At 46.3% G+C, this 26,433-nt stretch overlaps 1 protein-coding gene across 3 annotated transcripts in view; it reads right to left on the bottom strand.

The window, feature by feature from the left end:
• Positions 1–24,444, bottom strand: part of LOC105188015 (Kv channel-interacting protein 4) — a 136,432-nt gene extending 111,988 nt beyond the window's left edge. For all 3 annotated transcript variants that reach the window (XR_003114273.1, XM_025307244.1, XM_019843554.2), the window contains exon 1: positions 24,232–24,444. The gene's annotated coding sequence lies outside the window, so the exon portion shown is untranslated. The remainder of the gene's footprint in view (positions 1–24,231) is intronic.
• Between the last annotated feature and the right edge of the window lie 1,989 nt (positions 24,445–26,433).

The following is a 26,433-nucleotide window of genomic DNA, read 5'->3' as shown; positions in this document are numbered from 1 at the left end:
ACTTTCGTGCGCGCATTTTCATAAAATACCCACGCTGAAAACAAAGCTTGATATTGGATAAGTGACTATAATTGTATGATGAAGCAAATGTGGTCAAAGTTGTCGTCGAAAATGAGCGTAATTTGCGGTAAGATCAGCAATCTCTTCTCCCAGTTTAAGAGAAACTTTTGTGAAAATACTATATACATAAAAAACATATTTGTCCGAGGGAAATATTTTCGTTAACAAGAACTTGCCGGAACGTGCTCGACCGTACCGTTTTGCTCGATAATGTTCAATAACGACGAGTTCATCAGTGGCAACAATTCAGGAACTGCGAGGAAATGTCGCTAATACATAGAGAAAGACGAAGCCAGACGTGAATAGACGTGGCCCAGGGAGGGTACCTGATACGTTCCATATTATCCTGGTGTGACGGACATAATAGACTATTTCGGAGCAGATGAATTTCTGCCGCGTATTCTTGCTCGGCAGAAACTTCGTAATTCGTACATGTTCCACGCGAGAACGGAGCAACCACTAAATTCGGAAGTTAATCGTACGGAATTGTTCGTGGGAACTCCCTCAATGAGTACGGCACAGTGTGGAAAGTGTCGCGAAAATGCGGCATATATATGTGAACGGTGTGGAAAAATTGCGGTCTCTCTTCTGCTTGGATTGTTACATGTATGAAATTTAACGTCACGCGATATCTACTTAGGGTGCACCCGAACCGACACGAATTTACAGGACAGTTTCTGTAGTGAAAAATATAATAAAGAACTCTTGATATATATATATATATATATATATAAGCATATATCTGCGAAAACTTGGTGTTTGAAATGTAATATTCAGAAGATACGATAAGTGGGTTAAGAATGCTAATACAATATTTTTTTACCTGTCCTTGATTGTAATATCTATAAATGTTGATAATTTTCTAATATTAATCGAAGAATTGTTCACTGTGACGTTAGTATATTATTATCGTTTGCCGAGTGGAATAAAAACATATATTTACTCAAACTGTTTTACTCATCTTTTTATGTGCAATCTACCCTGTGCGTTTGTCGGTGGAGTATAATTCCAAAGTTAAAAGTCGAGTAAACGCGTGGAAATGAATAGCCCCTTAAAAGTGAAGTGATGAAGACGCGATACTTTGCGACACCTGCGGAAAAATTTGCAGCGTCTCGACGTATTTCGCTGACCTCCTTTCACCGTCGCGACGCATTTCGAGTGATCTTTCAGACTTCATAAAGCTTGCATCTTCGAAGCAATACTTTATCGCATTTAATTGCCGAGACAAACTCGCCGCGCCTTTAGATGAATTTAATTTAATAAAACGTTTTATTCCTTTTGCGCGTTTTTTTCCAACTGTTACGAAAGCCACGTCGGCTAAAGGAAAATGTCAAGTCAACGTAAAGCGACAGATTATGCGGTGAGAAAAAAAAGACAGAGAGAGAGAGAGAGAGAGAGAGAGAGAGGGGGGGAGAGAGACAGTAACTTTGCGGAGTTTACGGTTACGTGCGAATTTTGATTGTTGTCCACTAAAAACAGCGGTAACCCAATTGTTGCCGCCGACACCGACGCTTTCGCGAGACATGTTATGGAACACAATTTAACTATTCTATAAACACGTCTCGCGACACACCCTCTCACTCTCGCTCCGCAACGAGAGGTCGTATTTATGAATTGCAAATTGAACTTTTAGCTCCTGATCTCGCTACAATCGCTCGGAATGACACACGATATAGTTCCGTAGAGAAAGAACGGTAAAAGCGAGATCGTTAATATCAAAGCCGGAATGCAGTGTTGTATTACTGTTGCGAATTTTACGCACGGCGTACCGCGAGATATAAGCGCCGGAACAGTCCGTTTCATAAAATTTTCGACGTAAAAGCGACATGTGTGTGAAACGAGCCGTACACTGTGTCCTTATCTGCGTTACAATTTGTTCTACTGACCGAAACGCCGGAAGCGCTATCGGCTGGATATACGATCAGCCCGCGAAGTTTACGGTATTATATTATATAATGCGACCAGATAAGGTCGCAGTAAAATTGCACACACTCGTTAAGTAACAACCACTGCAAATTCAGCTCGTAAATAACACAACAACACAGCCGCTGTGCCTGCTATTACGCGCGTTAAATTTATGCGAGCGGCAAACCAAGTAAGATACACTTTCGATGCGCACTCGCTAATATTACGCCTGAGAAAAACTTGCACTTTTCCGCAATTCCGCCACCTTCGCCGCGAGAATCTCGAGTCTTCCCGCGACCGGTGATGAAATAGCGAAACGCGTGCGGCACGAAAACTTGTTTGTCTTCCCGGCTGTTGTGATATTCTACGAAGGACCGCCTCCTCATCTCGCTGTTTCATTAGAATTCGCACGTTTGTCTTTCCCACATCTCTTTCCCGGGAGACGAGTCGCATGCGACGCACGAATCTCTCCATTTGTCGTACGGGAACGCGAGGACTCGCTCACGATTGATCGATCTGTCCGCAGTCAAGATGCAGAAAGCCGCGAGAGATCCAAAAGAACGAGAGTTTCACGTTACGTGAAGCATGTCGCGTTCGAGGAAAACACCGTTCGTCGAAAATGACACTTTTCCAATCACGAAAAACATGAGAAAATACGCTTGAGCGCGCGCGACTCATCAAATCGCACTCTCCGTCGCACAGAAAATAAAGATATAGGTGCGAAGCAAAAAATATGCGAAAAACTTTGCCCGAAAACAAACAAGCTGAAATAATTCGAAATTTTCTCACCTCCGATATTTACGCGGACCGAGCGGATTCCTGGCGCATCGCGCTTCATTTCCCGGTGCTGTAGCGCGCGTAAACATTCATTGCTGAAAATCGCGCGATTTATTTGGCTTTCGTCGCGAACGGATCCGTGACGTCGCGTGATCGGACGTAGCGGTGTCAGGCGCTAAACGGTGACGTTTCGTCCATACCTGGTGATAAGCGCCGATAAAGCGCGTTAGCGTTTAGCTTAGCGTTAGCGTCAGCGTCAACGGAAGCATACGCAGAGCTGTCGAAACAGCGGTGCAAAGTCTCACAGCAACAGAGACGGGCTCTCATTCGTCGTGATCCGTTATCTGTCACTTTATCACGGAGCCCTCAGTGTCCAATTCTTATTCCGACGCCATCGCGTTCGCCGTCTTCGCGACGTAACGGCGGAGAGAGCGCGACGCTTATTCTCACGCCGATGATAAATATGATGTCGCGTCTGCCCCGTGGATGTTATCTCGCAACGGCGTCGTTTGTTTCGCCGAGAGACGCGCCCGGGGAAACGATATTGAAACGTCCTCGATGCATTGGCGAGAAACGTCGCGTCGGCGGCAATTCACCGCTAATTTTCGTCCCGACGCGCGAGGTCTGCGATAGCTACGACGGCTACACCGATCATCCGATTGAAGAGGATCGCGCGGGGGTTTTGCGGGGTATTAACGTCGCGCGCTACGGCTCAGCTGGGCGACTTCTCGGCTGCAATTAGAAGATATCTCTCGGCCGACACGCCGACGCGCCGCGACGGTCTTTTGTGTTACGGAAATAAATGTAACTGCGCGACAGCGTAATGGCGCAGCGGAACGTCAACTTAATCCGCGGCCCGTCGTTCGCGCCCGCGAGAGGGACTCCGCTAAGGCCACACGTGCGAGCGATCTCGCGCGCGTCGTTCCTGTAAATCTTCGTTCCAGTGACGACTCGTACCCTCGCGCTCGTTCTTCGTCGGCTTTTGTGCGCGGAAATCTATAACGGAATCTATTGTCCTGAAAAATCGACCGACCGACCGACCGACCGACCGGTCATCGATCGGCTTCACTCTACGTTACGCAAACCCAATCATACTATCAGCCGCGCAATCGACCTCGTTTTATCTGCAACGGGAACTGAAATGAACTAAAAGCTCGTTTTTGCGTTGCCCGAGAATGGAGAGAAAATTAAATATCGCGCGTTGCAAAGGACGTAAAGGTCCGCTCTATATGCGTCGGGAGGAGTGAAATATCGGATCTAATTAGAGAAAAATCATCGGAGAGGATTCACTATTTTCTTCATTACGCGCAACAATTATATATTGTCCCACTTTCGATTCAATCTCTTTATTTCTCTGTAGGCGTCTCTTCGCTGCGACGCAGACGCACTCGCCGATGAATTCCCGTTTTTCACCAAATCGCGTGCATCTGCATGTATTTTTGTTAGCTGCAGATATATTCGCGGACATAATTTTCATCCCTTCAGCGTTTTTATGCGGGGAAATCTCTTCGAACCTCGGATAGAACAGGAATATTTCTAAATATCCACCTGTCCCGAGCAGAATTCAGACGCAGAATTCAAACCGCGATTCGCGTATAACGGAACGCAACTTTGCACAACAAAGTCGAAATTCCGAATTCGTGTCAGCACTCGATCGTCGACGTAATTCATGACTCGCCTCGCGCATACACTCGTTCGAGTACCAATATTTTCGAAGCCCGTGGGAGAGAACGGCGGCTATTCCCGTTTATCTATAATTCACTTACTGTTGTTGCACGCACGCGCCGTTTTTTACGCCGGCGATGCGAATCGTTTGCTCATCAGCGCGTTATTACATGTTACGAGCTGCGTCGGGCTGATAAGGGCGAGCAAGAAATGTAGATAAATTGCGGGATCTGCGTAAATTCAAAAGCAGAACAGCTTCTTGTTACAAGAAGGCTGTTTGCGAGCTAAATTAGGTTTTCGTTTACGTCGGAGAATTTATACACTTCGGGGGAAATACGTTTGCAGTTCATTATACCGCGCATCGATTGTGGCGGCGAAATATATTTAGCACGAAGATGAATATGGAAGCCGGCATCCACCTGCCAGCATTTTGGTGAGCTTTTTCGTAATTGCTAAATTAACTCGGCAGGTTCGGCAAGAAACCGGGAGCCGGGAGTTCGATCGACCGCTGAAATTCCGAGGAGCTTCACACAACCTCGAAGCCAGAATAGACGCGTATCGACTTGTAATTAAAAACTCTCACCGTTATATAATTCTAGTTATAAATTATAAATCAAAATGCAATATACGATCGCCAGGCGAAAATCGAACGAGAAAGAGAGAGAGAGAGAGAGAGAGAGACGCGAACAACGTCGAGCACCGTCATCATAATTTAAACATTAATTTAAACATTGTGTTATCTTTATTAATAAATTATTACGTACACACACCCCCGTAAATACCAAACGCTCCATAATACAATTACGCGTTACGCGCAATTATTGCATCGACGAAATTCAACTTGTAACAAACTTGTAACAAAGTTGAGTGCGCTTGATTTACAGCGCGCATGCAAAAAGAAAGTGAGAGAGAGAGAGAGAGAGAGAGAGAGAGAGAGAGAGAGAGAGAGAGAGAGAGAGAGAGAGAGAGAGAGAGGATTATTTTGTGCAGCTCGCTCTACTTGAAACGAATGTTCTGTTTCTTTTCCTTCGTGCTCCTCCGGCAACTGCGGTCGCGCTACTTGAGATTTCGATCATTCGTTTCTGTCAATTAAACGAAATTGATCGGAGGTGTTACGCGTAAAGTGAAAGTAGAGCGTTAGGACGACACCTCGGCGAGGCTTGGATTCCCCATAAGCCCAATAAATCGGGAACGCTCCCAGGCTCTGGAGGGAACGCGGCTCATCCCGGCTTCTCATAAATAATTCCCAACATTCACGGCGCAGAACGTTTACGTGGGTGGAAAGTCCCGCTGAAGTTTAGCCTCGCGGTTGCACGACGACGCATATGCAAGATTTGTTCCCGCTTGCAACGTTATGCGTTGTCCGATATGATAATTCAAGCTTGACATCCGCCATTGATCTTCCGCGTCGCGGAGGAGCGCGAGCGCGAAGGTTTAGCGGATGCGGAGTCTTCGCGATCGATTCGTCCCGCGCGAGGAAAAATCGCTGGAAAACACGGAAAGACTGTACCAGCCGGTCCGTTTTTGTTACGCGAGCGATCGCGTGGAAGGACTCTAAATGATGTCGCAGCGGGGCACAAAAAGCGGCAAAAATACGACGGAATTTGCTCGCGATGTACTGGCGCGCCATGTCGTTTCCGCGTCGTCTCGTATTTCCCATCCGCGATTGCCTCATTCGATTTTTCAAAATTCGCTCAACCATATTGGTCGGTTACAATAGCGCGCGGTGGAAAGATTCCAAGTGGGAGCTTCGCGATTATCGACGAGCTTCCCTCTCCGCGCGTCCCGGCGAGTTTCGAAAAATGCGTCGCGAGCCGCGAACGCCCGATTACATTGCGAGAGGGAGCAATCACGCGTGTGCAAAATTATTATTGAATTGCGAATATTACAAATCGAGAGCGCGCCACGTTATATTATTATAAATGTAAAGCAGACCGAAGGTTAAATTAACGAGATAATTTCTTCGAATTTCGCGCTCGGTAGTTCTGTGTATTTCGCGGGACATTCGATGTGCGGTGTGTTTGGCGACTTTGTCACTTTCATCGGCAATCGTCGTGCAATTCGTGAGTCTCATTGCTGCATGCTCCAAATCTTGAGGTGGTCTCAGAGCATACGCCAATCAGATTTACGAATTTCCCAAACTTCCCCTCAGCTTTTTCCGCGGCTGTCAATGCAACGCGCGCGTGCGAAATCTCTCGTCGCGCGCACGCGAGGTCTCCTTTTTCTTTGTTCCTCGGGATCTTCACTCACATTGTGAGGCGTGTCGCAATTGCGACCGCGGTTGTTTCTCTATTAACGTCATATTGTTGTTCGCACACCTTCCGACGGCCGTGCCCGCGCGCGAACAAAAGAACGGATATGAAGCTGTAAAATCAATAGCACTCGCGGCCCGCTGTCGATACTAATTGTGTGTTACGCGGCGTGGCGCGTGGCGTGTCCTGGTGTGGCTATAAATTAGATCTGATAATGCACGAGTGCAGTGAATTAGGGAAGATTACATTGGCCATCGGTTGCTGCGCGAATATCGCGATTCCAAGCGGCTTTTTCATTCGGGCCGCTCGCTATCACGCGCCGCTTTGTCCGGCTGCCCGCTTGTCTCCGCTGCTTTGTTGCCGGTCTAATGAAAACGCTATCAGCAGCGATTTTTCGTTCGCACGAATAACCTGGCCCGAAACGGAAAGCATGGTGAACAGGACTGCAGCTACGAGCTACGAGAAACGGTGCGGGCGTTACACGACGGTCGAAATACGTATAATAGGAGTCGCGCATCCAATCCCGTTGACGCACTTCGGCCGATTCGAGTTGCCGGCGGAGGAACCGTTTTACGCGCTGACCCACCGCGATGTTTATTCGCGCTGAGAAATATTTACATGCTTACGTCTCTGTGCCGGGCGGTCATTAAAACCGAACGCTCTCCCGTACCTCCTGCTTAGCCGCTCGCTCGAGGCGGCTGCCACTCAAAGGAATTTGTTTGGAAAAATATGCAGACGCCGGCACGGACGAAAACTCAATAACCGTGTATAAGCTTTTAGCAGGAGAAATTATACCAAGCTCTCCTGTGTTTTCGTAAGCATTTCCCGCGTTTGACGAAACATGTCGACGGAGGGAAAAGACAGGAGAGGCAACTCGAATGTCACTTAATCAAAGTATCGCAATTAAAAAACAACCTTGCTTTCCCACTTTTCCGAATTTTCCTGTGTTTTTCATAATTTTTTTCCACGTTTGACGAAAAGCAGCGACGAGAAGAGAAAGAGAGGAAAAACTGAAAGCTCGAGCGTGTCGTTCGACTCAAAGTATCGCGATTGGAAAACAGCTGTGTTCTAACTGTAATTCTTTCCTGTGTTTTCGAAGTCATTCCTTGCGTGTGACGGAACATATCGACACAGAAGGAAAGGACAGCTCGAGAAACGGCTCGAGCGTCGTGTCGTTCGACACACAAAGCATCATAATTCAAAATATAACCTCTCCGACTGCAGTTCTACAAACGCGAGAGATAACCTAAAAAGCGCCAGGACCGATATGAACCTGGCAAACAACCTAATAAAAAAGAAAAGTTCTCAATACGGTTTGATTGTATTTCGTTCGTACCTGTTTGTGCTACATTCAGTGTCCTGGCTGCTCCGTCGTTGCTCCGACACTCGCAAGCGGACAGGATTCCATCCGAAGCACGCGTTATTCTCCGCGACGCGCCGAGACGAGAGCCCGATGAGATATTTCAACGACCGATTTGAGACAAGATGTGTATCTCAACTACCCGACGGGAAAATTGTAACGCGCGTATATCACCTGTGTCCCGCCACGCGCCGTGACGTCACGGCTCCGTTCACGGAGAAGAACAAGAGTACCAAAACAAAGCCGCGTCAAGCGGCAATCGTCAGTCCGCGTTACTCGACGACCGCGACAATCAACACTCTCGACACGCCCCGCTCCTCTCGCGGCGATCAAAGGACCCCGCACGAACCTTATGGAAATTGGGTCCCGGTGAATTTGTCTGAAACTTTGGGAAATGGTAGCTAACGTCACGCTGATAAAAAGTTATCATTGCACCAAATTGTTTTATAGCGTCGTTTAGGCGCTAATGTTGTTTGAAAGTCAGGAATTGTGCGGTATTCTGTGGGTAGCATATCAGCTGCACATACATATATACATGTGTGTGTATGTGTGTATGTTTGTGTATATGTATGTATGTATGCATGTATGTGTTTTCATAGAAATAGAACAATAATTATAATATATTTTTTAAGAAGTTTCACCGTCGGCATTAACATTACCCAATGTACACCACGTGGAGATTGCCCAATCGGAATTTATACATCTTGTGGCCTTGAAAAGGGCCGGTTTTATTTGTATTAATTTTAACTATTCATTCAAAATATTCATTTTTTAAATTAAATGTCTTGCCACTAATATTGTGTATAGAGCGAATACCAATGTATAATGAAGGTATATATGGAGTGCACATGCAGCACCCATCCATACATACACACACACATGAACACATATATACATATATATGACACATACACATACATACACGCATACACACATACATATATACACACACACACACATGTATACATGTATATATGTATATGCAGCTGATATGCTATCCATAGAATATCGTACAATTCCTGACTTTCAAACAACACTAGCGTCTAAAGGACGCTGTAAATCAATTTGGTGCAATGATAACTTTTTATCAGCGTGACGGAAGCTACCATTTTCCAAAGTTTCAGGCAAATTCACCGGGACCCAATTTCCATAAGGTTTGTGCGGGGTCCTTTACCTGGTATATTTGCCTGCGTACATTCTTGCGCGCGGCGCATTTTCTCGAGTGCTTCGTCGCATCTCGAATCGGCGCGCGGTCGAGTGCGGCGTACCAGCCCGTCGGTTATCACTTCCGGCGTGTGAGGTTAGAATATTTCGTCGACTCGTGAAATATTCAAGCGAGCTCTCGCGTGACACGGCATCGCGTTTCCTCGCTCGAATCGCTTGATTTGTCTACGTGATTGTCAATGTTAGATTCAGTGCCGTGACGAAGTCGCCGAGAAAGCGCAGAGCGCTAAATCACGCGGAGACGGCGGCCGATCGTTCGGATACCATTGTGTATTCTTCTCCGTGACCTCCGTTGTTATGTTCGGAGACAACAAGCTTTGAGTATACGCGACGCAAAGCGCGTTATAATAATTATTTTCATTTATAGTTATTATTCACGATCGTACCTCTGCGTTGGTAATTATTCCCGTCGACTTCATCGTTTCGACATCGCGTTGATTAATCGCGTGTTTTCCCCGTCGAATCGTATCTACGCGAGTGTCAGTGCCACGATGAAGCAGTCGGCAGGATGCTGAATTGGAAACCAGGACAAAGGATGCAAATGTCGGACATGGGCACGGTACGTTCCCGATACGTGGAATTATTTTTATTTATTATTTATTATACACGAGTTTCCAGTCTTAATGGGAACGAGTGATGGTTTGTCGAACTTTTGCCGAAAACAAGGAGGTAACCGTGTCGAAATTAAATATTAAATTAATGTCCGTCGTCAGCAGATAATTGTAGCTTCATGGCTCTCTAATTAACTTGCACCTGTACTTATTTTATACGACAGGAGATATTTGCAGGGTCAACGCAGACCCAGCGTGAAAATTTCGACTCGCAATATCTCTCCTCGCGCGTTCGTAGTTGTTTTAAGTTATAGTAGTAGTAACGGCAAATGACAATGGTACTTTCAAATTTATAATCGCATTTATTTACCAACGGATGTCCCTTCGTTGGCTAAACTACTTTCTCCGGCTGAAATGGCCAATGTGGTCGGCTATTTTACATGGACATTCGGGAGACCTGCGGTGAATGCATTACGAAAGCTCAAAGTTCCTCCTTTACGACAATAGTAAAAAAGTTTTAACTCTAGACACCTGATAGTACTGCGACGGTCCCCGTGTGTGCAGCTGCATGTAATCTTCTTTCTTAACAACCGTATGTTTGACCGAATTTATGGCAAGAAGGTAAGGTTTCATATGTACAGAGGTCTGTATGCGAGACAAGAAAAACTACGCTCGACTTTCCAAACTTCTCGCAACGGAACATTTTCGATATTAAATACAATTCCAGTTTGTGATTACGCTGAAATTACAGTCGAAATTTTAGACTTGTCGAAACTTACTTGCTTGTTTCACAAATACTTCTTCATGATCGAAAAATCTAATAGAACTTTCCTCCCCCCCCCACCCCCTCTCTCCCTCTCTCGCATTGTTACACACGCATAGAATTATCGCCAAGAGTCGACACTTCCGTCGCTTAAACCGAGTGGAGTTTTGAATAGAAGTCTCGCACGTTTGCAAAAGTTGCGAGAATTAATCTTCGCAATCAATACGAGACGTCTGAAATAAATGAAGAATAGAAGGCGCCTGCGTTTGCGTTGGCTGATAAATTCAATTTATCACAAGCAATCCGCGGGGAGAGATCCTCGATGGAGAAATTTCAATTACGCCTCATACTTAATTAAACTTTCGATCGCACGAGGAACGCTAAAATCCTGCGGAAGTTCCGCCCGAAAGTAGCGCTCGAAAAAAAAAAAGAAGATGAAGATAAAAAACGTGCGCGCGCTCGCGCCCGAATGCTTCCGAGGCTATTCATCATCCTCTCAACGCGGGGCATTCAAAATTGACAGGACCACGTGTAATATATCGTCCTAAATTTAAGCGGCCATTAAAGTTTAAGATTTATAGGCTGCCCTGATAATTAATAGATGTCACGATTTAATACGACCATGCCCGCTATCTTGAATAACGCCTTTCCGATACGCGGCCATGACGGCGACGTATCGCCGGCAATGTATCGCACGCGCGTACGCCAGTTATTTGCATAGTTCGAAATTCCCGCTGATCTTAAACCGAAACGATATTTCTCACCGGCTTATAGAAACTCTTCAGCGTTTCTCCGCTCGCGCTCTTTAACGTCCCCCTTGGCCCCTCGCTCTCGCCGGATACACCCTTATCTTTGCGAGTGCTCACCCAGAATTCAGAAAGCTCGTGTAACACCGCGGTTTACCATTCTCAACTTCGCGCTCATAACGTAACTTGTATGCTCTCCATCGGTCCTGAGAATCCTGCGGGGGCTGACATACCTTCCCGCGGCTTTTAAAAAGTGCCTTAAACGAGGTACGAGGAATTATTTCGGCCGCCATTAATCGCGCTTGTTTACCGAACGTACGGGTGTTTCTTTCCATCTCCGAGAGAAGAAAGGCACGTATTATATACACCTCATCGTTTCCCTATTTTCCGCTACACCTCACGTCTAATCGGTGAAATTGTATTTTTTGTTCCAGATCGATGGTGAAGGATGTGGCCGGCCATGAGTTCCTACTTCCGGTAAGTCCAAATGCGATCAATATATACGTGAGAACGCCGCAAAATACAAGTCGGGAAAACCGCGAGACTATTATCGGGGTTGCAGTTCGCGTCGCGTGACGATTTGAACGCGACTCGTTTGCGGAACACTTTATTACGGCCATGCAAGTGCATTGATTGCAATTAATTTGCGCTACACGTTCTTGGTTCATAGCGGCAATTTTTCGTATCCAGGACGACCGTGTAATGCCGAAGAGAATTACCGCCGCACGAATTACGCGCGTTGTTATTCTTTACACAGATATAACATTTAACGACCGAAACTTGCGCCCCGGCTGTCATTCATAACGTGTATGGTGACAACCATGTGGATTCTGTACACACACGTACGCACGCACGCACGCACGCACGCACGCACGCGTGCTTGTTTAAGCGAACGTCCACGTGCGTGCAATCAATCATGCCTTTGTAGACCCCTGATAAAACTGCCCTAATGAAATCTCCCGCGGAATTCGCTTTTGGAGTAGAATTATCCCCGTGTACATATATTTGCGCGCTCATAATGGTAATCCTGACATCCGTGAAATGTGCGTTCTCCTGCAATAATCATAATATCGTTGTATTAAAATATTACATTGATGCAAAAGGCTTGTCGTTTCCCTCGAAAAAGATAAAGGCCGAAATTGTCCAATTCTGAAGCATTTATAATTTTCACAAATTAAATGGATATATTAAATTGGTTGCAAAAAGCTTGTCGTCTTCCTCAAATAAGATAGAAATCGAAATCATCCAATTTTGAAGAACTAATAATTTTTACAAATTAAACGGATCGGATATATTAGATTGGTTGCAAAAAGCTTGTCGTCTCCCTCAAATAAGATAGAAATCGAAATCATCCAATTTTGAAGCATTCATAATTTTCACAAATGAGATAAATATATTAAATTGATACAAGAAGTTTGTCGTGTTTGTTAAATAAAGTAGAAAATAAAATTATCTAATTTTAAAGGATCACTAATCTTCACAAACAATACAGATAAATATCGACTTGATATTGTTTTAGACATCTAACAAGGACTTTCCTTATTTTTCTTTTAATATCCAAACTTTCTGCCTAGAATTTAACTGGAAAATAACAAATTTAGTGAAAGTCTTAACATCCTGAAAAATTATTTCATCTCATGTGAGAGTTCTCTCGCAATGGATATTGGACTTTCAATTACGAGTGAACACACAAACGAAAGCGAGTCTCATCTTATCATACTCATTAATAAAATCTCGTTAATAAAATTCGTACGCGAAATTGATTCTGATTGGGACGCGGTTAAAATTGCGCTTTTAGATATAATACATTATTGCAGACAATGCAACACACTTTCACTCCAATTCTCTGGACCTCATCGCGGCGCGAAGTTTTTTAGACCGTACGCGGCGAAGTTGCACGGATGCGTACTTAGCCAAGTCAGAGTGGACCACCTGTTACATTAAATCCTGCTGCGTTGTGCAGCGGATTTTTCTTTTTCCGTATTAGTGTATACAATAAAATATATACGCCGATACATACACGCGAATACATAACCGGAACTACTTTTCACGTTCGTCCGTCAAGCCCGCGACGGATATACCAATCTTCCGACGCCCGATCTACCGTATCTCCCCCGAACGAAGGAATAATGGACGATCCTTTGGTATAGCGTGCAAAAAAATTACGTGCCAATTTGCCAGGCGTAAATGTCACTGGCAGATACAAACGATCGGGCGTTTACGAGGAGAGGTGGAACACACTGCGAAAATATCCCATGAAATCCTGACGATTTCCAGTTTCAAAGAAACCTTCATAACAAACGGGATTCATAAAGGCGGCCTGAGATATTGCTCTTAACTTCTCTCGCGCAGCTGCTCGCGAGGGCCGCCCTCTCGCAGCGTGAGAAACAGAGGAGGGAGAGGAGGAGGCCGGCTGGTAAAATTCGAATCCGCCCGTCGCAGACGGATCTAATCAAAAATGCGAGCCGCAGGGGCTTGAAAATTTACAATACGAGATGAGGCGAGACGTTCCTCAGGTCGGTGGAGAGGAAAATATGTTATTAACCACGCAAAAGTGCTCAAGTACCTTGTTACGGAATTTAATTACGCGACGCGACGCGCGCGCGATGCATGCTCGACGGCTCGCTAAAACGACGTTTAATCGGAGATATTAATGATGTATACCAATACCAGACGAAACGGTGAGTATGAATATGCATGTGTGTGCGCGCTCAAAGTAAACGAGTAATTATACCGGGACGTTAATAGCGTGTCTCCTCGCGCTACCCGCCGAGATTCATCGGAGCGTCGGCGACGCGCTCGCGAAGAACGGCGGGGGTGGATTTCGTCGGCGAACGTGCTGAACAATGCGCGTATGCCCGCTCGCGATCTTTTTTTCCTGCCACTTTTTACCCCTCATTTGATGAAATTACGTGCGCTATATAATGGGCGCGCACGAGATAATTGCATCAAGCCCGAACGGAGCATGCTACGCGCGTAGATAATTAAACACCGTTAATGCCCGGGCGAATGGCGGTTCACGCAGGTAAAAATACACGTCGACCGTGGCAAGTGAAGAGGAAGAGGAGGAGGAGGAGGAGGGGAAGGAGGAAAAAGAGAAGGCAACTTTCTATAGTCACGAGGAAATAAACGGGGGTAGAACGGCACTCGAGATACGAGACGGATAAAATCTCCGCGAGTGTAGTTCACGTTTCACTCACATTTCCTCTCTTTTGCCCTTTCTTCTCCCCCTCCCGCGCGCTCTCTTTTTCTCTCTCTCTCTCGTCCTTTCGATTCGTCTATTTTTCGTTTTATTCCTTTCCCTCTTCCATTTGCTCTCCGTTTTGCTTTCCTCCCCCGCTCTTGCTCGTTGTTACTGCTATTTCTTATCGAAGCGGCATCCCACGTGGAATGGTTCGCGCGATCGCGAATCCTCCCTCTAAATCCTCGAGATCCTCCGGAAACTTGGACGTCTTAACGACGTCGGCGCTTCGCCGGGTATGCGCCCGTGCCCCGGCAGATGTGGCCAAACAAAGATCGCGAGATCAATAGGATAGATCGATAGATCGATCCGCCGTTTGCACGTCCGTGTTCCCGTCGAGTGCTGCTAATTTGCGGAGAGACAGTTAGTCCCAGCCGGTCGTCGCCGTCGCCGTCGTCGTCGTCGTCATCGTCTCAGCTTCGAGATAGAGAGAAAGAGAGGGCTTTTTACAAGAGACAAACGAATGACGCGTCGGAAGGCACGTTTTGTCACAAGTACGTGGCTTTTATAGATCATTTGCTCGAATGGTCACGTACGGCATGCCTTTGGCCATGTTTTTAGCGCGCTTATATATTTTGTCACTTTTGTTTTACGGCGTAATCGCACGTCGAGCTCCGCCAGACGAGTGTCGCCTTATAGTCTCGCTGAATTTCTATCATGGCCTATGAAATGCGTTAATTGGCAGTTCGCAGGCCGCTCGCGCAAACGATCCGACGGACGCCGAGAGTTATCTCGCGCGCTGCGACAAACTGCGTGAAATTAACACGTTGCCGAAAATCCCAGCGAGTTTACCTGTCGCGCCGCGTTTTTACGACAATGGCAATGTAACGCCGTAACGATATTTCCGGTGCAATGTGAAAACATTCTCCCACTCTCTCTCTCCGAATTTTTATTAGCCGCGCGCGGTTACGGTCACGAAACATTTGATAAAGAATCTTTTGCTCCTTCTCTCTTTCTCCTTCCCTCCCACCAAACCCTTCAACAAATATGACGTCATCGCGACGGAGCATAGAAAAGTGCCGATGTCGCGCGAAATTGATAGCTCGACGTCGCGACGGATCCGTCCGCGAGTGGTACGCTCAACATTCAGGAAACACATCCTGTCGCACCCCTCAGCAGGGCGCATTGTTGTTCGCGCCGTCGGTCGGCGATATTTCGTCAGGCGACCGCGGTCTGGCAAATTTTCATGCAAATTACGATACGACCGTAATGACACGAGCGCGATCGCGGATCAATAGGCATTAATTGAAATAGAAGCAAAGGCCGATCAGGGAGCGTGACTGCTGTTGCATAATGCAACGCGCGGGCGAAAGAGCGGCTATGTTTAGCGGCTCGAAATGTATGCGAAGGGCGTAGCGAAAGATAATGTCCTTTCTTGCGCGGAAAAGGTCCGCAGGAAGAGAACTCTTCTCCGTGGCAGCCACGAAGATCTTCTTCGCGCACCGTATCGGCGAGTGTTCACCGGCGATACGGCGTAAGGGCACACCGGATACACCGAAAAATTGCAGCGTAAGACGCAAGCGCAGTAAGGAAATGGAATAACCAAAATTGATCATTCTTCTTACGACCCAAAAATATTCAACTGCCCGACTAGAAATTTATCCCATGGTCCTGATCAGGTTAACCTCATTTGGACATCAGGTCCCAATAAGGTAATAATACTATCGGATCCTAGTAAGTCATGTAACGCAGCGTGGACATCAGGACCTTAGTAAGGATTCATAGTCAGGTCCTTATTGACTTACTTTATGGAATCCTTATTACGTTTTTTCGTTCAAATTATGCCTCCTGATTACTCGCCACGGCTATATTGGATGATGACATTAGAAATGTGAAATGACACGCTGAAAATTCTTTCATGTCATTTCCAAATAAAAAGATATTTGCATGAAATAATATTTTAGATCGCTTGAGCATACTTGTAAAATATTTCGGAAAAGAAACATAAAATGAATATCATAAAGTATCACAAGGTGACAAGACATAAAGTAGTGTTCAAGATAAAAGTTGCATGTCACGTTAATTTTACAACTATTTATTGCTAAAAAAGGACTGCTAAAAAAAGGATGGTTTCTATAGCATTTTACAAATATATTCAAGTGATCTGAAGTGTTTTTTCAATGCGAACATCTTTATATTTGGAAATGACACCCAAAAATTGTTTTGTTAAAACTTGATAATGCAAATCATATTAGGTACAATGAATAAGATCCCGAACAAGGACCTGATTAACTGAACCATATTATATCATACACCAGGTTGGTACATTAAGGTCCTAATATAGACCCAAATTATAACCTTGTAAAGGTCTTCCTTACTAATTTGTCGTCAGGACATTATAAGGACTGACTTACTTAGGATTACCTTTCATTCACCCTATTAGATCCTTATCAATGTTAGGTGAACCTGATCAAAATTTCTAGTCGAGTGTGATTGCTTCATTTGTGCTTACTGCTTACGTCTTGTGCTCAAGTTTTTCTGCGTCGCGGGCCCTTACACCGTATCGCCGGCGAACACTCGCCATTACTCGGAAAAACAAGATCATAAATACATCTCTCTCTTTTCCTCTAGCCCTCTCTCTCTCTCTCTCTCTCTCTCTCTCTTTCTCTTTTTCTGTCCACTCTCCTCGGCTGTATTCCCTTCCTTCCTTTGCCGGGCGATGCCTTCGACGAAAAAGCACGTTCGTGAGAGCCCGACAGGTTATCGTCTCGAGAGTAACAACCGCGGTAACAGCGTCCTTACTTCACCCGGTGAGCGCACGAAGCTGCCTTATATCGCAATCATGACGTCGAAATTGAGGCGAGTGATGCCTCAAGCCGAACATGTTCGCGGACCATTCGCGATCTCGTCGTTATGTGCGGCAAGTGCACCGAGAAATCGCGCTCATATTAGGTCAATCGGAAAGTTCCGTCCGTTTTCTTGCAAAACGTATGGCTTTATTTAAGAAACAAAATGAAAAAGTACATCGATCAAAGTATTGTCCATCGTTAGCGATGACTTTTTCCCATCTTTCGGTCAGCAAGCGAATTCCACGGCGAAAGAATGACTCATCTTTGGAGGCTATCCAGTCAGAGACCCATTTTTCGACGTTTTCACAAGAATTGAAGCATTCCTCAGCAAGTGCGTGTGCCATCGACCGAAACAAGTGGTAGTCGGAAGGGGCACAGTCTGGTGAATAAGCCGCATGGGGTAACACTTCCCAGCGAAGTGCTTCTAACGTTTCCTTGACAGATTTTGTGACGTGAGGCCGAGCGTTGTCATGAAGCAAAATCACTTTATGCTGTCTCGTTTCATATTCTCGTTGTTTTTCGTGCAATGCTCGGCTCAAACGGATCATTTGTTCTCTGTAGAGATCCCCTGTGACTGTTTGACCACTTTTCAACAGCTCATTCATACAGCACACCCTTCTGATCCCACCAAATACAGAGCATTGCCTTCTTTCCGTGGATATTCCGCTTTGGCGCCGATGTTGAGGGTTGGCCGGGATCGCAAATAGTTCTTCGACGTTTGGGATTGCCGAAATAAATCCATTTTTCATCCCCAGTGATGATACGATGTGAAAACCCCTTTCTTTGTTGCCTAGCGAGCAGAATTTCGCAGGTGGTTTTTCGCCTTTCAATGTCTCTTGCCTTCAGTTCATACGGGACCCATTTTCCTTCCTTGTAAACCTTTCCTAAGACTTTCAAACGATCGGAAATGACAGATTGAGCACAATTTAATGTTTCTGCAAGTTGCTTTTGCGTTTGAAATGGGTCTTCGTCCACCAATGCCTGCAATTCTTCGTCTTCGAATACTCCTGGCCGTCCAGAACATTCCTTGTCCTCTACATCAAAATCACCAATTTTAAAGCGTCGAAACCATTCTCTGCATGTTTTATCGGAAGGAGCATTATCACCATAAACTTCTACAAGCATTCGATGAGCTTCAGCTGCAGTTTTCTTCCAACTGAAGCAAAAGATTAACACTTCGCGCAAATGACGCTTATTTGGCTCAAATTTCGACATTTTCGATGCAGTGAAAAACAATGTTATTGATGCAAACGTATACTTTTATGTACTGAATGTTATTGACAGATGTCAAAACAAACTATTAAGCTGCGTTTAGACATTACAGGTTAACGACAGTTCTAGCTATAGCAACTTGTCGCTAAACGGACGGAACTTTCCGATTTACTTAATAATTGTCACATCGCCGTCGCGGTCGCGCACAGAACGTGTGTTGTCGCGCCGGAGCGAAACGTGTCGTTGCTGTTCGCAGAAGCATCATCGAACGTAATTTGATTTCGCATTGGGTGCATAATCATATACGCGCGCGCGCGCACGCGCGAACATAAAGCGAAATCTAATGAAAATCACACGTGTGCAACTGATCACCGGACTATAGACGCGTTTGATAACAATGGAGAAGCGTAACAGGCAAAGTGCATCGGGAAACGGACGACACTTTTATTTATTTTTATTTTCATTTATCAGATGCCGGTTCTCACATTTGTCGGAATTTTCGGAAAGTTCTGCACGACGCACCTTACGGCGAATGTCGTGAAAACAATTGGCGTGAACGGGGAAGTCAGCTGAAATTCGCCGCTCAGCGGTGAATGTGTTGTTAATGGGAAATGCTTCAGTCTGCGAGTGCCGGGCGATTCGCGGCGAGAGCCGCAAATGAGACAGGGTGAAGCGCGGTCTATTAAAATAGAATTAACGAATCTGCCCGGATGGACGGAGCCCGAGGCTTTTAATTGTAATGGGGAAAGCATTTATATCTCGGCGAAAATAACAGCCGGCGCGAGCGGCGAACGGCGAATGCGTACAATCGGGCTGAATGGTTTAAAAATACAGCTTCTTAGCGGGGTCCGAACGAAGGCCCCGTGAAATTTTCACTCGCGGCGCGAGCGGAATCGCAGGCGCTTTCGCGCCTATAACCACCACGTCCACTGTAATTCGCCGCACGTTAATTCTGTTGTAAATCTCACGCCAGGCGGATAATTTTCCTCAGTTAATTTCCAATCCCCCGATAACGCGAAATTATTACGCCGGATTATGTAATCCAAAGTAATAAACCCGGGCGAAACTTGAAAAGCGAATCAGCTGTTGGCAATAGCTCGCTTCGAGCGCGTTAGATACGGGTCGAAGTTTCGCCCCGCATCGATAATTTAAGAACTAATTAGTGAAGTCGTTTGGTTTTGCCTTATCTATTTCATGTTACTTTTATTCGCGCACGCGTTAACGCGTCTCCGTGAGATTTGAATTAAGTGGCTGTCGAGTGTAATTATCAGCCAGTGCTAAATTCGCTCGAGTGGTCCTGCAAGAATTCTTCCGACTATTTTTTTCTGTATCCCGATCGCTGCTCTCGCAGCGTCGAAATATAGATTTCTCGTCGTTTGTACGACGAGACTCAAAGTCTTAAATAAGGTATGCGCTGGAGAGGAAATGAGATAGGGACAGCGGATGAGAGAGAGAGAGAGAGAGAGAGAGTCTTATTTATTCGGGGAATTGCTCGCGGATTAACATCATGCCCGGTCGTATTCTTCAGAAACTGTATCTCTCTTTACTCAGGTAACATTGCCTGCATACCAAAGCAATCTGGGTCATACGATAATAATCTTTTTTCGTACGAAATCGGTCTCTCTACGCGGAGGCGATGCTATATAGACGGACAGAGAGAAGACGCGGGGAAGATGTGGACGAGAAGATTGAACAAATCCAGACTCGCTATTAAAAATTAAATTTGCGGTACCGCTTTCGGAACATGGCCCCGATCCGATTCGTTTCCCTCATCGACCCGCATCGCGCGAGCATAGATTAAGTACGCCAATCTCCTTAAATGTGACCATACCGCCCTGTGCTCCCGCTCGCGGTAATACGTTTCAGTTTGGCGCAGAATTCAGCTTGCGCGTATGCAGCACTTTACGTCGTAGCCTCTCGTCAACTTTGTATTCTTTCTTGAAAAAAAATCCATCTCCTAAATTGAATACTCTGTCGTTGCTACGGTGACACATTATTTTGGAAAAGACCAGAGCAACATTTTGCGGTCGAAATACGAATGATACCAGTCCGTGCGATCGCGCGTGATTTTGAAGGATAATGTAATTGGAAATTTGGGAAATTTGCCGGGGGGAACTTTCGATCAAGCTGCACTCCCAGCTGAAAACGTTCCGAACTGATTGATCGCACGGCGATAAATAGTTCTCTCGCTTTGAGACACGTTGAGCGAATACGCCGACTGCAAAATAACATTAATGCACACCAATGAGAGTCTTTCGTGTAACTTCTGCTCGGCAATTAAACGGCGACGCAAACAATAAAGTCTCCGAAGTCATCGAACTTGGAGCATAGGCTACTCTCCCTCTCTCTTCCCCTCCCCCTCTCACTCATTCGCTCTTTGTGAATCTCGCCGCTCGGACAGAGAGCGAACGCTGGGGCTCAATTAAACCAGTTCGGCAGAGCAAAGAGAAGCACAATGAGATGGAGAACAAGAGGAGCCGCCGACAATTAAAATATTCGATCGGCGGCAGGCGGGCGGGAGGTATGAATTAGCTTTGTCAACGGGCGCGCGCGGATGAATTATATAACTTTTTCGATAATAACCCATCGTTGTCGTCGTCGCCGCCGACGTCATCATCAAGTCGGCCGCGCCGATACACGCTTTGTGACGGTTCATCATGGTCTTTGACCACAATGGACCGTCCTCAGATCGTCCTCCGCGTTGCTATTTTTCCACTCTCCTTTATTTTTTCCTCTCCCTTATTTTCGTCAATTGACAAACTGAACGCGTTGGCAACGCCACTTTCGAAACAGCTGTCGCGCTGCTCTTCCGCAAACTTGCGCGAAAGGAAGTCAACGAAAAATCGCGGAATCGTGTGCACACAAATGTGCCAGATGATCCCATCGAATTTTTGCATCGATTCGCGAAATTTGTGCCTTTTCGGCGGCGAACTTCGCCGGGCGAAGTTAGATGAATCAAGTTTGGACAGCGGGGAGATGAGCGGTCTGAGGCAGCTTCGGGAAAGTTTCGGTTTACCCTTGGGATCGTACTCGCCAACCGTCCATAAAATTACGGGCAGCTCGTAAAAATGAGCTAAGATTGGATGCGTCCGTGATAAGTACGTAAGGAAAATATCGGGAGTTTTCCGACGAGGATCCTTGAAGCATGCAAATGATACCGTCGCATTTACGGCTTCAGGAAATAAAGACGCGAAATTATCAGAGCGCCATTATCGTAGAACAAGAAAACAGGGAAACTTTGCGGTTGAATTTGAATTTTGCGTTATACTTAGTGTTCTTTGCAACGGGAGGGAACAATTCACCATTCAGGACGTTAATCTTTCGCTTGACGAGTCCGGGGAATATCTCGTGGTTGAACCAAGATTTTCAAAAATCTGTGAAATACATATGAATATGATGCTAATTAATAGTATACAATAGTGAGTCATTGACGTGTTTAGTCGACGAAATATTAATTCGAAATTCGAAGAATGAATCTTATCATGGCTGAGTCCGTGCCTGATTTCGTAAATGGCAGAACGTTTCAATTAGCAAATGGGTTTTCCGCGGTGAGTACAATCGTGCGAAGCCATAAAGTGCTAATGGGCGAACCAGCTCGTTAATAATTTACTCATGCTTCAGGCGATTGTAAGCGTGAAACGCGCGCAAACACCTTTTTGCCGCGCGCGGAGCACAATTACGCGCATATCAATGTGTCCAATGATGCGATATTATCTTACAGATTAAACGACATGGTATTCTTTCGGCATTTTTGACCGCAAGTCAAAAGTCCGGACCGCATCTTGAAGCCGAAAAGAAGTCATCGTGTTGATTACAAAACACATTAAAATTACAAAATATGTTCTGAAATTGTGAAGTATACTTCTTCATTCTAATCACAAAATGTGAGTACCTCCAAATTATTTGACATATCCGTTTTATATCCACACAGAGAGATTCGCGTGAAATGGATATCGATCTACTCTTTGCCATTTTACAATAGCTTTTTGCAATGGGTTTGCAGTCGGGGAAGCGTCAAAGCGTGATTGTGTGAGGTACCGCTTGAAAAAAATTAGCTTATATTACGTTTAAATCTGGGCCGCGCTTGATCGATCGTATTCAGCAACATTCGTCAATACCAGCCGTTTGCCTTTTCCATCTACGGCTTTTTCAATATCAATACGTCCGTGTAAATTTTTTCACCTTGTTTGGCCTGCAAATATTGTATTTTTCAAATACGGCGGGGTTGCGAGTGCGTCGTTTGAAATCGTGACCGGAGTCGCAGCCGTGTGTGCGAGCTCTGATTGAAGATACGCGATTGATGTTTGCTTTTATGGGAAGATCGACGACCACTGCCGATCGTTTCGGTATAATTGACTGGCGCGCCATTGTGACACGTCGGAGGCTCCGTCCGAAATGATTCCCCGCGGCGAATCTATACGTAACGCGAAGGCAATCCGCGCTGATATCTCGATAAGATGGACGTTATCGCAGTTATTATCGCGCGATGTTTAGCTCCAATTTGCGCCGAGAGATCCGTTATATTGGCAGGGCAGCTTAATCGAGGCTCCTTACGCTTCGCGTAGCTCTCTTAAGTTTTCCCTAATAGCACGGCATGTCGGCGTAGGCGTGCGCATACGAATTCGATGATGCTGCGCGTCTGCGTAATATGTAGTGTCTTTATTTCTTGCGAATCCCCACGAAGAACTTTGAGCGAGAGCGCAGTGGCTGCCCAAGACTACTCATACTCTCGATATTTAAACACGGAGAGGAGAAATCGGCGACGTAAAGAATGCTATACCGTATAAAAACACGAGACGAGTCGGTTATAATCGTTTTGGAGCGCTTGTGAAAATCAATAAGCAGAGTTGTGCACTGAGTTTTGTAAAACAACCTCACTCGGAGCGAAGATTACGTCGCTCAAACGCAGCAAACGAACAAAAACAGTTAATTTTTATTACGCAACAATGCGCGCCGTATTCACGATTGTTTTATTGTCCACTCCGGTGCGGTGTGTTTCGCGTTAAGAAGAAAGAAAGAAGTGAAGTAACCGTTGAGTGAAACCTCAGCACCACGCATTTTCCACTTAGGACATTTTTTATTGGGATTTCATCGCGTACAAAATTGCAGGAATTGTACTCGCGAGACGCGATAACGAAGAAAAAAGATAGAGAGAGAGAGAGAGAGAGAGAGAGAGTGAGAGAGAGAGGGGGGGGAGTGTGTGTATGAGCGCGTGAGATATCTTGTTTCTTCCTCTCGAAAATTCTCGTGACTATTCTTCGAAAATAAAGCAATCCCGCCGGACCTTCCATTAGCAGAATGAAAGCCTGGAGACGACGTGTGGCAATTGTAATTACGAGGGTAATTCCCGGTACAACGCGGAATACCGACGAGAATGAAAGCGGGCACCAGATTACCGCACTTTGTCGTGTTTCAAGATGAGTCAGCCGCTAACGCGCGTCGCGCGACATTAGCAGACTGCGAAATTGAAAATAAGCGCAACACAGGCGAACAAACGAACTAACGAGGAGATACTGCCGGAAGTTTGGCAAAGTTCTTTGCCAAACTCGAGCGTGTGCCGCTCGATCTCGTCCGCGCGCACCGAGCGCGAATGCCGCTCGCGTAATACTTGGGACACGGAGCGACGGACACCGCGAGAGAGACCACCAGCTTAGTGTGTGACTGCGAGGAGCTCTGTCGTACTCACCATTGAAGAAAGACGAGAATACCGCCGACGTGGACCGACGTTCGGCGATCGGCGTCGGCGACGATGACGACGCGGCACCGTACCGACACGCGGCTAGTCGTGGAAACCGCGGGACAGATGGGACAAAAAAAAGGGACACCTCCCGAGGCGCAGGCCGCGGGAAAAAGTGAAAGAGACAGAGACAGAGAGAGAGAGGGAGAGGTAGAGAGAGAGAGAGAGGGAGAGAAAGAGAGAGAAAGAGGGAGGCAGAGAGACAGAGAGAAAGAGAGAGAAAGAGAGAGAAAGAGAGAGAGAGAGAGAAAAGAAAAGGAAAAGAAAAACAGTAGCTTCGTAACTCTCCGTCGTCTTCGAGCGAGCAGTGTGCGTGTGATTGCGTGTCGGGGCGCGGACTGAGCGACTGGGAGCACAGTCGTCTCCGGTTGTCCCACCCCACGGTTTCCTCAAACCACCCCCTACTCCACGCGCCCTCCTCGCGTTCCACCCCCGATCAAGCGCTCCGAAGCTCCCGGACCCCACACCGCCAACACTTCCAGTACCGTCCGTCGTCAGCGCCAACGCCCTTGCGCACTAGGGACGTCTGCGAAGCGTGGCATCGCCGGTCGGTCCTTTGGCACTCGACACCTCGAATTGTGTTCTCCCTCTTGGCGTTCGCAGCCTCGATTCTACCGTGTGCGCGTTTTCACCTGCCGTCCGACGGCAGGGTCGTCGCCGGCACCTGTTCCTCTCTCTCCCCCCCTCTCTCTCTCTCTCTCTCTCTCTCTCTCTCTCTCTCTCCTCTCTTTCCTCCCGGATTTAATTCCACCACCGCCGCCGACGCACGCCACTGAGCGTCGTTCGTCAAGAGCGGAGTCCCGTGGCGTCGCGCGATAGCCGACGCAGTGCGCGTCTACATATTCTCCTCCGACGTTGCTACCACTACGCTATCACTACTATCGCTGCCGCTGCTGCTGTTGCCACGAAGCAACCACAGCATCGATCTGTAATTTGAATCCCGCTGCAAAAATTGCCCGGCTCGGGGCGTTCGAGATATCGCACACCGCCCGATTCAAAATACAGTGAAGCCCGCATTTATTGGACTGCCGTGGGCGGTGCGTAAATTTTTCGCGCAGGTGCTGCGGCAACGTCAATCCCGAGTTTTCCGAGACGCTCGTCGCTCGAACATAGCCTCTCTCTTTCTCAGCAAATTTGAAGGCGCATCGACCGCGATTGTCGCGGATGATTATTATCGATGATCACCCCGCGAAATCGAAAAAATTGATTTTTCGGCCGGAAGTCTGATTTAATCGCACCGATCCTCTCTCCCTCGACGGATTTGAAAGCGACGATCGATTAGCGTAAATAATTAATACGATAATCTAAGTCCGTCGCGCGCGCAATTTCGCTTTCCTTCGAATCGATTTCTCGTGCATCACCGTTGCAACGCGATTAGTCTCTCTCGCTTCTATATTTTGATACTCCATCCGAAAGCAGAAGCAGCCCGGCGCGTCTTTCTAACGAATTTTTAATTATTTCGGCTGTAATGTCGTAAAGTGACAGGAAACGAATCCAATTTGCACCGATCGACCTTCAAGTATTGGTCGCTCAAAGTTATTCTAGTCTCCTCTAGTCGTTCCAAATGCCATCACTCGCTTCAAATCCCAATTTAATGACGCCGGCTCACTTTTCACTCGTGACTTATCCTCGGTCATCTCGATCCGAGGCTCGCCGCGTCGGTTTTTTGCCTCGAATCCCCATCCGTTGGATCAACCACAATTTCCGCCCAGCTCCCGCACGCTCTCTTTGTATTTTCTCAATAAATACACCTGTGTATATAGTCACGTGAATATTATACTCTCCGAATTAATCTCGCGCTTGTTCTCTTGCGCTAAATTATATTCCGATTTTCAAGCAATTACGAGACCACCGTGTATCGACCGAGTAGCGACTTGGTAATAAACACAGCAAAATCTCGTTGAAAGGAACGAAAGGAAAAGGAAAGAGAGAGAGAGAGAGAGAGAGAGAGAGAGAGAGAGAGAGAGAGAGAGAGAGAGAGAGAGGAAAGGGAAAGTAGCGGTTTTATATTACGCGAAATTCTGAAAAACGATCCGAAGCGGTTGTTCTCTCCTCGAAATTACTAATGGTTAAAGTGCTATCGGTGATTCAGGGTTAGTGGGGTGTCGAAGATGGACAAAAAGAATAAAATGCTCCGCTGGGGATGAGAGG

The sequence above is a fragment of the Harpegnathos saltator genome, unplaced genomic scaffold (assembly GCF_003227715.2).
Source record: "Harpegnathos saltator strain DR-91 unplaced genomic scaffold, Hsal_v8.6 scaffold844, whole genome shotgun sequence".
Lineage (NCBI taxonomy): Eukaryota > Metazoa > Arthropoda > Insecta > Hymenoptera > Formicidae > Harpegnathos > Harpegnathos saltator.
The sequence above is the reverse complement of the archived record's forward strand: the minus strand, read 5'-3'. Positions and strand labels throughout refer to the sequence as shown.